The sequence below is a fragment of the Cavia porcellus genome, unplaced genomic scaffold (genome assembly GCF_034190915.1).
Source record: "Cavia porcellus strain 051 isolate PalLab524CR breed Dunkin Hartley unplaced genomic scaffold, mCavPor4.1 scaffold_32, whole genome shotgun sequence".
In the NCBI taxonomy this organism is placed as follows: Eukaryota; Metazoa; Chordata; class Mammalia; order Rodentia; family Caviidae; genus Cavia; species Cavia porcellus.
This window is the reverse complement of record NW_026947515.1, coordinates 20,537,780-20,551,474: the sequence shown is the minus strand read 5'-3', so window position 1 is coordinate 20,551,474 and position 13,695 is coordinate 20,537,780. Positions and strand designations below refer to the sequence as shown.

The 13,695-nt window shown below is 47.2% G+C and overlaps 1 non-coding gene across 1 annotated transcript; it reads right to left on the bottom strand.

The window, feature by feature from the left end:
- Positions 1-5,948: 5,948 nt before the first annotated feature.
- LOC111755666 (small nucleolar RNA SNORA2/SNORA34 family) lies at positions 5,949-6,082 on the bottom strand. Its single transcript, XR_002790220.1, has one exon. It is a non-coding gene; the product is annotated as a small nucleolar RNA SNORA2/SNORA34 family (small nucleolar RNA).
- Positions 6,083-13,695: the final 7,613 nt, after the last annotated feature.

The window sequence follows — 13,695 nt, the reverse complement described above, 5'->3', positions numbered from 1 at the left end:
AAATCCACATGGGAGAGCTAATATCCAAGCTACAGAAGTTCCAGGGAAAATAGAAGGGAGAAAGTAACCATAAAATTCAACAATGCGCCCAAGATCTGAAGAAGATGCCTTTACAGATTGGTAAGATCCTCTAGAAGCAATGCATGAAAATGGGTTCACATCAGTGCACACAATCGTGAGGATTAGGGACAAAGAGAAGATCCACCAAGCTCCAGAAAGAGGAGGGCAAGAGACTCATGCAGGGTAGCAAGGCCCAGAAAGAGGTCAGACTTCTCCACCGCAATCCTGGAAACTAGCCAGGATAGAACAAAGCGCGTGAGAGAAATCACGTTCCACCTTTAGCTTTATCCCCAGCCAAACTACAAATCAGGCAGAAATCTGGTGGACTGAAGGCATTTTTTACTTGAAAAGTCTCAGGAAGCTTACTTGTCACGTATCGTTCCTTAGGAAGGAGGGAAGACATCCTGTGACAGAATGAGAAAGAAAACTACGAAGAAGAAGAAAAAGAAATCCACTCCTGGAGAGAGACGGAGTGATCCAAAGATGGTGCCGAAGCCGGCACCTGGAGTAATCTTAGCTATGCTTTGGGCAAAAACAGCAACGAGGTCACATGGAAGCGTGGCAGAAGAGGCCTGGAGAGATTTCAAAATGAAACCGATAGAGCTCAACATGGACACAAAGAAATGGAAGTAAACTTGGGTGACCAAAGACTTCAGTTTGAATTTACGATATGTTTGCATCCAATAAAATAAAGCCTCAATCAATTCTAGCTCCAGGGAGAACACAGAAGACTACAGGAAAGGATGTGTCATCTCTGTACATAGCATGGCTTGGTTGTGAACGGCATTTGTGTGGGCATATTAAAGTGCATAGTGGCCATACTGGTTCAGATCATCTAACATGCAGTTGCCGAGATAGACTTAGGAGTGCAAGAAGTTTATTGGTGAATATGATTGTGAAAGATAAAAGGAGAGAAAGCTGGCCTGGAAGGGACGCATCTATACTAGTCTGTTTTTTTATTACTGTAACAAAATACCTGAAATTGAGTGACTTATAAAGTGAAAAAAAAAGGTATCTGGTTGCAATTCTGGAGGTTCAAAAGCATGCTACATAGCCTCTGCTTGACTCTAGTCAGGATCTCATGGACGATGACACCACAATGTTGAGCAAAAGAGATCACATAGAACCAAAAGACCAGAAGGGACCAGGTTTTCTCTTTTTATAACAACCCATTTTCTTGGAAACTAACCTACTCCTATCAAACTGGTCCCAAATCCACAAGACAGCATTAATCCTCTCTGAGTGGAGCTCCTGTGACCTCATCTTCTGCAAGGTCCCTCACCTTTTAAAGGTCTCATCACTTCTCAACACAGCCACACTGGAGGCAAGTCTGCCATATGTGATGTTCTAGGAACAAACCATGTCCACACCAGAGCAGCACTGGACTCCAATGCAAAGCTGAAAATAGTCTAGACCACCCCAGGGGAGAGCTCGAGACCGGAGCCTACCATGCATTGCACAGGTCCTACGTAGGACCGATTCATCCCCAGGACCCCTGAGAAAGCATCACCCCGCTCCAAAGCTGCCCCGAGTCCCAGAGGTGCAGCAGCTGGAAGATGTCAGTTCACCACTCCTGATGGCTGAACGCGTCTTTTCTTAGAGAGAGCTATGCCGTGCACCTCTGGCTGACATTTGGATCCAGTCTGAATCGCGATGTCATTCCGGTGGAGGCAGAGCCTCAGGAGGGCCTGCGTGGACACACAGGAGAAGGAGAGAGAGCTACCAAGTGTCCTTCTGGAGCAGGGAGTCCGTAAGGCTGGAGCTGAAACACTACACCAAGAAGAGCTGAGTAGAGCAGTCACATGTCACTCAGTGGCAAGGCACGGCCTAAATAAGGTGTCATTAGGCAATGAGATCCCCGAGTGAACACCATGGAGTGACCTTATAAAACCCCGATGGGAGCACCTTGGAAACGTCGGGCACCTAATGCTCCTAAGTCACAGACCTAGACAGCACCTTAGGACTCGGGACACTCGGCAACTGGAACGTAATGTAATACTCGTGTGTCCTTCCATTTTCTCTTTTTAAACCCCTTTTCCCTTCCTTTCCTCTCCCTCTCTCCCTCCTTGTTTGCCTTCCCATTTGAACACGTTTTTCCTGGTATCTAGTCTGCCTGATGCTCTTACTCTTTGGGTTTCTCACACAAGAGCATGTGATACTTAAACCTAAGTGTCCGACTCATTTCACTTACGATTATGGTCTCAAGGTGCATTCATTTTCCGACATGTGACTCAAGTCTATCCATCTTTATGGTAGAATAGTACTCTATTGTATATAAGAACCCCATTTTCTTTATCCATTTATCTTTTGATGGTCATATGGGCTCTTTCCAAGATTTACCTATTATAAATTGTGCTGCTATAAACATGGATATGCATTTTTTAGATGGGGTCTTGCTGTATGGCCCAGGCTGGTCTTGAACTCTTGGACTCAAGTGATCTTCCTCATCCCCCAGCCTCCTAGTAGTAGCTGGGGCTACATGCCCAAGCCCAATTTCTTTTCTTTTCTTTCTTTCTTTCTTTCTTTCTTTCTTTCTTTCTTTCTTTCTTCTTTCTGTACTCAGGATTGAACCCAGAGTTTTTGTACTGAACTTCATTCTCAGCCCATTTTATTTTATTTACTTTTTAATTTTTTTTTGAGGCAGGTTCTTACTAAATTGAATTTGCAATCCTCCTGCCTCAGCCACCCACTGTTCTGAGATTGCAAGCATGCGCTGCCATGCCTGATCAGCAGTTTTCTTTACAAAACTTTACAACCGCTAGACTTCTTAAACTATGGGACTGGATCCTTTTGAGCCTGAAAATCAAATTCAGACTATAGATGTAGCTCAGTGTACAGCATTTGCCTAGAATGCCAGAGGTCCAGGGTTTGATCTCCACCCCTCACCCCGTACATACACAAAAATCAAATTAAAGATTATCAGGACAGGACTTTTCTCGAACACTTGTGGAGTGAAGGGGGACAGTCTGGAGCTGAGACCTGAGAAAGAGCCAGCCTAGGAGAGGCCAAGGAGCAGCCTGAGCAAAGGTTTTAGCTAAAGAAGGGAAGAGATACACAACAACTTAGTGAAGAAGGACAGCAGGTCAGAGCTGGCAGAGGCTGGCTTGAGGCTTCCTGCGGGCCACAGCAGCACAGGAGGAGGCCGAGTTTTATTTTAAGCTTGGTGGGAGATGGCTATGGGGTGGTGGTTTGAGTAAGGAAATGGCATGGTCCGTTCTCAGTTTCTTTCCCTGGTACTAAGGATTGAACTCAGCGCCTTCACTCTGACCTCCTTTCCTGGGCATATTTTATTTTTTACCTTGACAAAAGGTCTTGCTAAGTTGTCCAGGGTAGGCTTGAACATAGGATTTTCAACTGGGGATTTAGGTCAGCAGCATACATGCCTGACTGGCAAGTACAAGATCATGAGTTTGATCCCTGGTACCTAAAAAAAAGAGGAGTTCCCTGCCTCAGCCTCCCAGAGTGCTGAAATTATAGGTATGCCCCATGGCACCCACCTTACGTTTTTAATCAGTAACTGACTGCTGCACAAACTTTTGGGGAAAATACGATAACAGAATCTGACTGGGAATGGCAGTAGGGTGCTGGACAGTGAGGAAACTTGTTGGCAGGTGGTCAACACACCTTGCAAGACTGAAGGTGGACCCGGGGGTGTGAGAGATACCACAGAGGCACCCAGGCCTCAGCCCACTCCCCATCCCACAGACACTGGCTGGTCTATTTCCTCTCCTCTCTCTTTCTCACCTTGTTCAGGCCACACCGGCTTAATGGTGCTCCCGGGGATGTGACCACCATCTGGGCCTTAGCCTCAAGGTAGGGCAGGGCAGGGCCAGCCTGGAGGACCTTATGTGGTCCAGCACTGCCTCTGAGCCCTACACCCGGCTGTATCTGCTGCCTCTCAGTGCCACAGCCAGGACCTCGAACACCACCTCTGAGCAGAAGAGGCCTGAGTGGACCAGGGCATAAGCCCACAGCAACTGTCCTGGGACAGTCCCGGGCTACTAAGCCTGCATCCCAGGCTTGTTTTTAACAGTCTTGGCAACTTCTGTAAAGGGCCAGAGTATCCATATTTCAGCATCTGCAGCATCCACAGTGATTGCCTAGCATGCCCTGCCTGTGGAAGCCTAGTCAGCCACAGACAGCATAGCCAGCCCTTCACGTCTGTATCCCTGGGCTTGGGAATCAAGTGTCAAAAATACTTTTGTAGTTGGTGGGGCATGGTGATGCACGCCTGTAATCCCAGCACCCGTGAGGTTGAAGCAAGAGGATTGTGGCAAGTTCAAGGCCAGCCTGGGCTACAAAGTAAGTTCAAGGCCAGCCTGAACTGCATAGTGAAACCCTGTCTCAAAACAAACACACAAACAAACAAAAGATTCCTAGGCCTTGGAAGCCAAAATTCTGGAAGAATTCCTCAGTTTCCCCTAAAATCCACTATGCAATTTGAAAGGACAGTGGCCACATCCCGGGCCTTTGCCACGTCCCCAAGTGTTCTTTGCTTTTCAATTCTTACTTTTTATTAGTACATGTTTGTAGCACATGGTGATTCATTCCTTGTGGGGAGCTGCACGTACATGTGCATAACTCAGAGCAGTTCTTTTTCATCTGCCTCCCTTCCCTCCTCCCTCCCTCTCTTGGTCCTCTTTCTTTTTGTAAAAGATCCGTCTCCCTATTTCCTATTATCTATCTTTTGTCTTTTTCTTTATTTATATTTTGGGTTCCTCGTATAAGAGAAACCATGCAATATTTAAGCCCTTGTGTCTGATGTATTTTGCCTCTCATGATGGTCTCCCTGTGTATTCATTTCCCTATAAATGACTCAAGTTTATTTTTCTTTATGGCACAGTAGTACTTCATTGTGAAGAAACACCGCATTTTATCCATTCATCTGGTGATGGATGCACAGGCTGCTTCCAAGATTTAGCTATTATGAATTGAGCTGCTGTAAACCTGGGTATGCAGGTATCACTGTAATGTGATACCTTCAACTTTTTGGAGACCTAGAAAGGGCATAGCTGGGCCAAATGGAATGATGGAGCGTCTGTTTTTACTCTTTGAAGAATCTCCATACTGTTTTCCCACCAATGATGTAGAAGGGCTTTAAATTTAAATTCCCACCAATGATGTGGAAGGACTCCTCCCCACCGCCATGGCCACTACAGCCTTGTCAGCATTTGTTATTATTTGATTTCTTAGCCTTTCAGGAGTAAAATGGAATTTTGGTGTTGTTTTAATATATATTTCTCTAATGGCTGGAGATTTTAAACATTTTTTCATGTAGTTAGTAGCCATTTGTTCTTATTCTGAGAAGTATTATTCATTTTTGTTCTCTATTCTTTTTGATTGGGTCTTTTATCTTGGGGGTGTCTAATTTTTTTTTAGTAACTTTTTTAATTTTTATTTTTATTTTAAAGGGGGTAAAATTAGACACGACAGAACAGAACAAAATAGGGACATAAGAAAGCAATGTAAGAGATATAAATTTCAAAGTTAGATGACCTGAGATCTTCACTATCTATCATACTGTGTCTTGTTTTCTTCCAAATGGTTGTCCATGTCTTCACGTACAGAGAATTCATACAAAACAACATAGTATAAAACTGATTTGAACAGAATCAGGAAGGTGTTTTAGGTCCTCAAAACCAGACAACAGGGAAGTCACCAATGGCTGTCTCTCGTTCTCTTCAAAATAGCTGTCCATACTTTCATGTATATTGAAATTCAACAAAACAAAACAGGCAGGTGGGGAGGGGTTGCTTGGTTTCCTGGCACTCCAGGTCCCAGCATGGCACAGGTCCCAGTAAACGCCAGTGGCTCCCGTCCTGGGCCACCGTAGCCTGCCATGCTCACGGCCCCTCATGGTGGGGTGGGGGTGGGGGGCTGTTGCTTCAAGCTGTTTCTTTCTAATGAATTGACCACTTCACTGCCCAAGTTCTGAAATGGCCAACAGATCTTCGAAAGACATCTCTTTAGGCTCCTCCCTGAAACCAACAGCGTCAGGAAGCCAGCCTTGATTCAGGACCATTACTTTGTTTTTTCTTTTTTGTTTTGTTTTGTTTTTTTTTTTTTTGAATTGTGTATATATTCCTAAAATTAGTTCCCTCTCTGAGGAATAGCTGGCAAAAATTTTCCCCATTCTGTAGGTTGCTACTTAACTGTTGGTTGTTTCCTGTGAAGTATGTAAGCTTTTTAATTTGATATAATCCCAATTATTGACTTGATGCTATTTCTTGTGCACTGTGTGTTCTGTTCAGAAAATCCTTGCCTAAACACCTATGTCTTCAAGAGTTTTACCTATTGTATTTTGCAGCAGATTAAGTGTTCCTGTTTTAACATTTATGTGCTTTTTTTTAAAGACTATTTAGTCTTGCTAAGTAGTTCTGGGTGGGTTTGAACTCACTATGCAGTCCAGGCTGGCCTCAAACTTGTAATAATCCTCCTGTCTCAGCCTCTGGAGTGCAGGACTTGATCACAGGTGTGTGCTACCACCCCAGGCATTTTAATTTAGTACCTGGTGAAAGATTTGGGTTTAGATTCTATCTTTTGCATGTGGATGGAGAGTTTTCCCGGCAGCATTTGTTAAAGAGGGTATCGTTCCTCTGGTGTAAATTTTTTGGCCCCTTTGTTGAAGATCAGATAGCTGCATGTGTCTGGGGTGCTATATCCCAAGATTTCTTATCTTGGAAGACTGAGAGGGCTTGTAGGATGTCCAAGGTCACACAAATTGGGAAAAGCTCATTGAGTGGACCCCAGCCCAGGTTGAGCCCTTTGCCACATCCCAGGAGTGATCCCATGTACTCGCCTCCACCCCATCCCCACCCTCAGATTAGGAGGCCCTAACTATCTGCCAAGGAGTGTCAGGGACTCCCAGAGCAGGGCCAAGCCAGGAGGATTCCCTGTACCTGCCCTCCTCCACCACCTGCAGGATGACCAGCCCCACACAACGAGCCGTGCCTGTGAGGGCTCTGGTGAGCCATGCAAACCCCACTCCCCTGAGTGCCCGGCACTCCTGCTGTCCTCTCCCAGGCCTTTCGGGACCTGTGCTACCTGCTGCTCGCCCAGCCTACTGGGCCAGCAGCCCTTGGATGAGGAAGTGATTATGTGATGGGGCTACTGTCAGTCCCTTGCGGTAGCTGTAACATGGTAACATGAACTGGTGGCTTGTGGTGGAAATCTGTGCTCTGTCAGTCCTGGAGGCTGGAAATCTAAAAGTAAAGTGTCTGTAAGACCGCACTTCCTTGGTGGCACATGCCTGTAATCCCAGCACTGAAGCTACTGAGACAGGAGGATCGCCGTGAGTTCAAGACCAGCCTGGCCTACATTAGCAAGTTAAGGCTAGGCTGCACCACATGGTGAGACCCTGTCTCAAAAAAGAAGAAAGAAAAAGAAAATGAAACACACAATGGTGGTGGGCCAATGGCACATGGGCCCCTGTGGACACACCAGAACCCTCTGTCAGCGGACGAGCCAAGTGGCCCCAGCCAAGGTGTTAGCAGCATGCATACGAGAGCAAAGACCACATTAATTATGCATTACCACACAAAATGCAAACTTTTACCTTTCACTAAAAAGCATTTGTATCATTGAAAATGCTCTTATTGTGTTTTTCTTTTAAGACAAAAGATATTAACGTATGAGTTGTTTTTTTCTAGACTGAAACCTCAGTATTCAGGGTTAGTTGTAGTGTTGGCACTTCGTGATAAATAAATTAATTTTGGGTTGCAGTTTGGGCACTTGGTCTCTAAAATTTTCTCTGTCACTGCTCCAGAGGCTCAGGGAAGAATCCTTTCTTGTATCTCCCAACTCCTGGTGGCTCCTGGCAACCATTGGCCTGTGACATACCATTCCAGTCTCTGCATCTGTCTGCACTTAGGAAGCTGTCTCTGTGTTTTCTAGTATTCTTATAAGGACACCTTGGGATCTTTAAGTCATACACCTACAAAAATCCATTCCAAATAAGATCATTGCTATGGTTTGAATGCGTCTGCCGAAGTTCATATGTTGGAGACCTAACCCCCAAATTCATATGCTGATGGTATTTGGAGGTGGGATCTTTGGGAGATTCGTAGGGTGGGATGAGGTTACTAGGACTGGGTCTCTATGACAGGACTGTGGCTTTATAAGAAGAGATAGCTGAGCTACACATCTCTGCACGTCAAGTCCTGCACTGTGCGCTGACAGAGCACAGTGGCTCTTGCCTGGTCCCAGCACCAGGCTCTTGGGCTTTCCAGAACTGTGGGAAACGAATTTATTTTCTTTATAGTTACCAAGGCTGTGGAATTCTATTACAACAATGTAAAAGAGCTAAGATAGTCAACATTCTGAGGGTGTAAGTGGGCGTGAATCTGAGGAGATATTGTTCCGCCCACTGTAATCCTTTCTGCCTTTCCCTCCCTAGCCGCATCCCTAGCTGTGGCCCCAGTCCTTTCCCAGCAGCCTCTTCCTTTCAACCCTCTACCTCTGCCCCGTTTCCTCTCCCTCTGGTTTCCCCAGCCTCATCCTCTGGCTCTTCTCTTTCTACATGGTGACCCCCTTCCCACTCTGCACGGGGTTGACCTGCCTGAACAGGGATGCTGGCGCGTTGAAACCATGTCCCTTGCAAGACTCATTACAGCTAGGTTCTGGACGTGAACTTGGCTCTGTCCATGAGGTGAACTGACATGCATGACCAGAAGGAAGCAGGGCAGAGGCCCCCTGCCTGCAGCAGCATCCCGGGCTCCACACTCCAGATTTACAGGGTTGAGGGGGCTTCTATGGTGGCAGAGCATTCTGACCAGGCTGCAGGACTGTGGAAAGCTCACCTGATTCCCTGCTGTCTGGACTGTGACAGAGTTTCTGGGAGTGACATCATCTGTGCTGCTCATACTGACTTAGCAAAACAAGTCACAGCAGCTGCCTCAGGGCATGAGAAATACACACACACACCCGGGCAGGTGCCAGCAAGGACTGGAACCAGGGCACTCATGACTTCCTCAGGCCACATATTCTGCTGCTGACCCCATCACACACACTCAGCTCCCTGACATTCTGGCCTGCTTGTTCCTCTTCCTTCTGTTTGGATGGGAACAATTCCCAACCCAATGCAACAAGACCAGTGACTAAACTTCCATCAACAACATATCATGCAACTGATGGTGGTCCTGTAAGATTAGGTGGCCTGTTGACTGTTGCTGTCTTAGTGCATGTAAGTTCATTCTGTGACACTCACAACTGAAAAACTCAGTTGGCCAGGCATAGTGGTACATACCTATGATTGCAGTACTTGGGAGGCTGAGACAGGAGGATCACTGTGAGTTCCAGGCCATCCTGGACTACGTAAGAGAGTTCAAGGCTGGTTTGAACTACACAGGGAGACCCTGTTTTTAAAAAAACTTACTTAAAAACACATTGCTTAGAAAGAGTCCCCCCCCCCCGAAAAAAGAAGGCCGGAGGTTTAGCTCAGCTGCGTAAGTGCCTGCTTGGCAAACACAAGGTCGTGAGTTCAATTCCCGGCACCAAAAAAAAAAAAAAAAGAGTCCCAATTCTGTGGGTTTGGCTTGGTTTAGTTTTGGTGTTTTTTTGAGATAGGGTCTTTGTAATGAAGGCTGGACTCAAACTCACAGTGATCCTCCTTCCTCAGCCTCCCAAGTACTGGGATTACAGGCATATGCAACCATGCCTAGCAAGAATCCCAGTTATAAAGGGATGCATGAGAGTTTGGAGAAACTGACAAACACCAAGCAGAGCCAAATAAAATATGCATCAGCAAAATGTCAAGATGAGCCCACCTGGAGTAGAGGTTAATTCCCTGAGCTCCATCCCAGGATTTCATAAAAATAAGTGAGCTTGGGAAACCACTCGTCCCACGTTTCATGGGGTGTTGTTGCTCTGTGGCCAAAGATACTGAATATAATTTACATGCTGTTCTCAAACCCCTGGGATCAAGAGATTCTCTCATCTCAGCCTCTCAGCTAGCTGAGACCACAGACATATGCCATCAATAGCTTGCAATGTCCCTGTAATTTTGAAAGAAATAGAATCATACAGAGAAGCTCCCTCTTTTATGGTAATGGGTATTTAATCCAGTGCCTTTGCTGTGAGTTATGTCCCTTTCCCTTTTTATTTTTTATATTTTATTGTGAGACAAGGTCTTGCCCAATCAGTAAGTTGCCCAGACTGAGCTCAAACTTGTGATCCTCCTGCCTCAGCTCCCAGAATGCTGCTCTTATAGGCACACCCCACCACCCCTGGATCCGAGGATAGCCCTTGAGCGTGGATTATTTATTAATCTGCATAATACATTTGAGATTCACTGATGTTTTTGCAAATACCAGCCCCTCATTCCTTTTTATTGCCAGAGAATATTTACGTCATTGCATGGATGTACCACGTTTTGTTCATCCATTAATCACTTAATGAACATTTGGGTTGTTTTCATTTTGAACAAAACTGCTGGGAGTATAGGCATGCTTTCATTTTTCTTGGATAAATGCCTAGGAGTGGACTGATTGGATATATGAGAAGGGTATATTTTGCCACCTAAGAGAGTACCAGATCTTTCCAAGTGACTGTGCCATTTCACGTGCTCACAAGTAATGTCTCAGAGTCCCACTGTCCTATGTCGTCACCAATACTTGGTGTTACCTTTCTGCCCACGTGGATAGTCATGAGCAGTCACTCAGGATGTGAAGAGGAGGCTCGTGGTGGCTGAGTTTGCATCTCCCTAAGGATGGGGACTCGGAACATCTTTCTACATGCTTAGTAACATCTCTTTCTTCTTGGGAAAAGCAACTACTCAAACCTTCTGCTCATTTGGACGGAGTTGTTTGTCTTCTTGTTGTTGAGTTGTGAACTCTGGGTTCTGTTTTGCTGAGTGCAGTGTACGGACTAAACCAGAGCAGAGCAGTCTGTACAGAGGGGAAGCTAAGCCTGCTGCCAACGTCCTTTCCCACCCGGGCTCCTTGGCCCCTGTGCACCTGCCTCGACAGTCTCCAAGCTGATTGGGTCTTCCAGGGGAAAGAGCCAGCCTGGCCCTGCGCAGCCTTAGATGCCTTCCAAAGCCCTGAAGATGACTCCGGTCCGTCCTTCCTCCCTCCCCGTCCTTCCCGTCACCGCCTGCTCTGCTGGTGCTCAGGCAAGCCTGACAGCCTCCCCCTCCTGCCACCAGCGATGTCCTTCCCTTGTCTCAGCACCCACCCAAATGTCCTCTTTCTAGAAATAGCCTCCTCTGCATGGTAACCTCTCCCAGATCATTGGCCCCTCTCCAGTAGTGCTCTGGGTATGACTCCATCTCATGCGTAGACACTTACCTGTCTCCACACCAGCCAGCACCCTAGCTTGTATATCTTGCTGTCCCTGGGCCCAGCTCAGAGCATAGATCTCAGTAGCTGGTGCTTAGTGATCACTGAGTAGGAGATGAGCTTCATGTTGTTGCTGTCTGGATAACCTTTGCTTCCATCACCCAAAATCCTGCTCACTCTCCTGTGAAACACTGTCTCCTCTTGATTTCTCCCTCCCACCCCAGGGATAGTTCTCTGTGCTCATTCCTCTCCTCCTTCCACTTCCTTCACCATGAAATGTGAAGGAAATCCTAGAAACCTGCATGTTTGGCCCAGATCCATCACCCAGTTGCTCAGGCACCTGCACACCTGTGCACCTGCCTCCTCATCTCTGCACTGCTGTGGCTGAGCCCACCAGCACATAGCCTGGGCCTATGTCACAGATACATGGCTCTCAGCCTGCCTCAGGGCCTTTGCACTTGCTGTCCCCTCTGATTGTAACGTTGTTCTCATAACTGTCCCTTCTACCTTGAGGCTTCTGTTTAAAGTCACCTTTCTGGATGCATCCTCCCAGAATTTCCCCCTATCTTTGTTTTCTTTTCTTTTGTTTGCAGTGCGAGGAGATGGAATCCCGGGCCTTGCATGGTAGGCAAGTGCTCTGCCACTCTACCAAACCCCAGCCCCTATACCCAGATTTGTTGTTCATTCTCCTAGGAACCACCCAAAGTCTCCTAGGTTTTATTTACTTACTTGCATGATGATGTCTAAGGAAGCAACTCTTCACAGCTGCATCCTTGAGGCTAACACGTGGTTGGCCTCAGTAAATGTGTGGAGTTAATAACTGTTGTACTGGTAGGAGGATGAATGAAATACTGAGTGTGACCACTCTTTGCAATAGTCTGCATTTACAAAGAAGGAAGCCAAGGCTCAGCAAGGTGCAGTGGCATATCTGGGCCACAGCCAAAGTGACAGTCACAGGACAGTCACAAGACAGTCTCTCCCTGAGAACCTTTCCTGCTCATGCTCCCTCAAGGCCAGCATCAGAGAGCCAAATCATACACACTCCACAAAAATGCAGAGCACGCACACAACTCAAATGTCAGGTGCACGGAGAGACACGCACAGCGTGGGCCCGGCCAGCTTTGCATAGGCAAGAGCTCCATTCATACACAAGCACAAACACAACCAGAAATCCTGTGCACACACAGGGATGCGGCCTAGCACACTTGATTCCGTGTACCATACCCACCCACAAACATAGCCCACACACCCCCGCATCCTCTGACACACCCCCACAGCGGGCCAGGGTGACTGATGGCTCCAGGACTCCAATGGGCCTGTGTTGCCATAACAACAGACAGCTCCACATCCCATGTCCGGGCTGAGCTCAGCCGGCAGAGGAAGGATGGAGCCGGGTGTGCGTCACAGCTGCAGCAGATGTGCCACTGAGCAGCCATAGCCCGGCCCCCATGCACACCCCCAGCACGGAGCCAGCCCCACCTACCCCAGTTTGTGTGTGGAAAATCCAATGGCAACACCCTCACGCCGGACATGACACCTGCTTTCCTTGTCCCCTGTATGTCCAGAATTTTGCACATTTTTCCTGCTTAAGGCTCACAATGTCCTTCTCAAATGAGTGCTGTCAGAGAACCTGCTGAACAGACAGTGAGACCGAGGCACAGCAAGGGGCGAGCCCGGCCTGCTGTCAGCGGGGCTTAAATTTGAACCAGGTCTACTGGACCAGACAGGGCTTCTTTCCCTGCCTTGCCCTGTGTCTGAGCCAGGACGGCTCACTCTGGGGCAATCTTGCCTTCCTGTAGTCTCATCTGTCTGGACACCTTTTCCAAACAGGAACGGCCAACTATATCAGCTCTTGGCTAGGTGAGTGGCACATGCCTGTAGTCCCAGCCACTCAGGAGAATGAGGCAAGAGGATCATGAGTGCAAGCCCAGCCTGGGAAACTCAAAATTTTGAAAGGGCCAGAGATATGTGTCAATAGCAGAGCACTTGTCTGGCATGTGAAAGGCCGTGGGCTCCATTCACAATACTGCAAGAGAAAAAAAATCAGCTCCTGCTCTTATGGAACTCCCTTGGTTGTTAGTGAGACCCCCATCCAGAACAGCATTCAAGCAAGACTATGAGCATTATCATGAAGAGGATCGAGTATCAGGGAGCTCTGAGCTACACCAGATGTCCTTGCATTAGTCCTTGAATCACAGTGGCTTTTATACTTGGATCAGCCTGCTCTGGCTAGGGAGGACCCTCTCTTAGTTCCAAGTGTCTTCTGAAAGCAAACTCAGATGAGGTTGAGGGTCTAAGTCTAAATGAATCCCACCCTGGAGATCTGGGAAAGGATCCTGTGGTCAGTCTGAGGCAACCC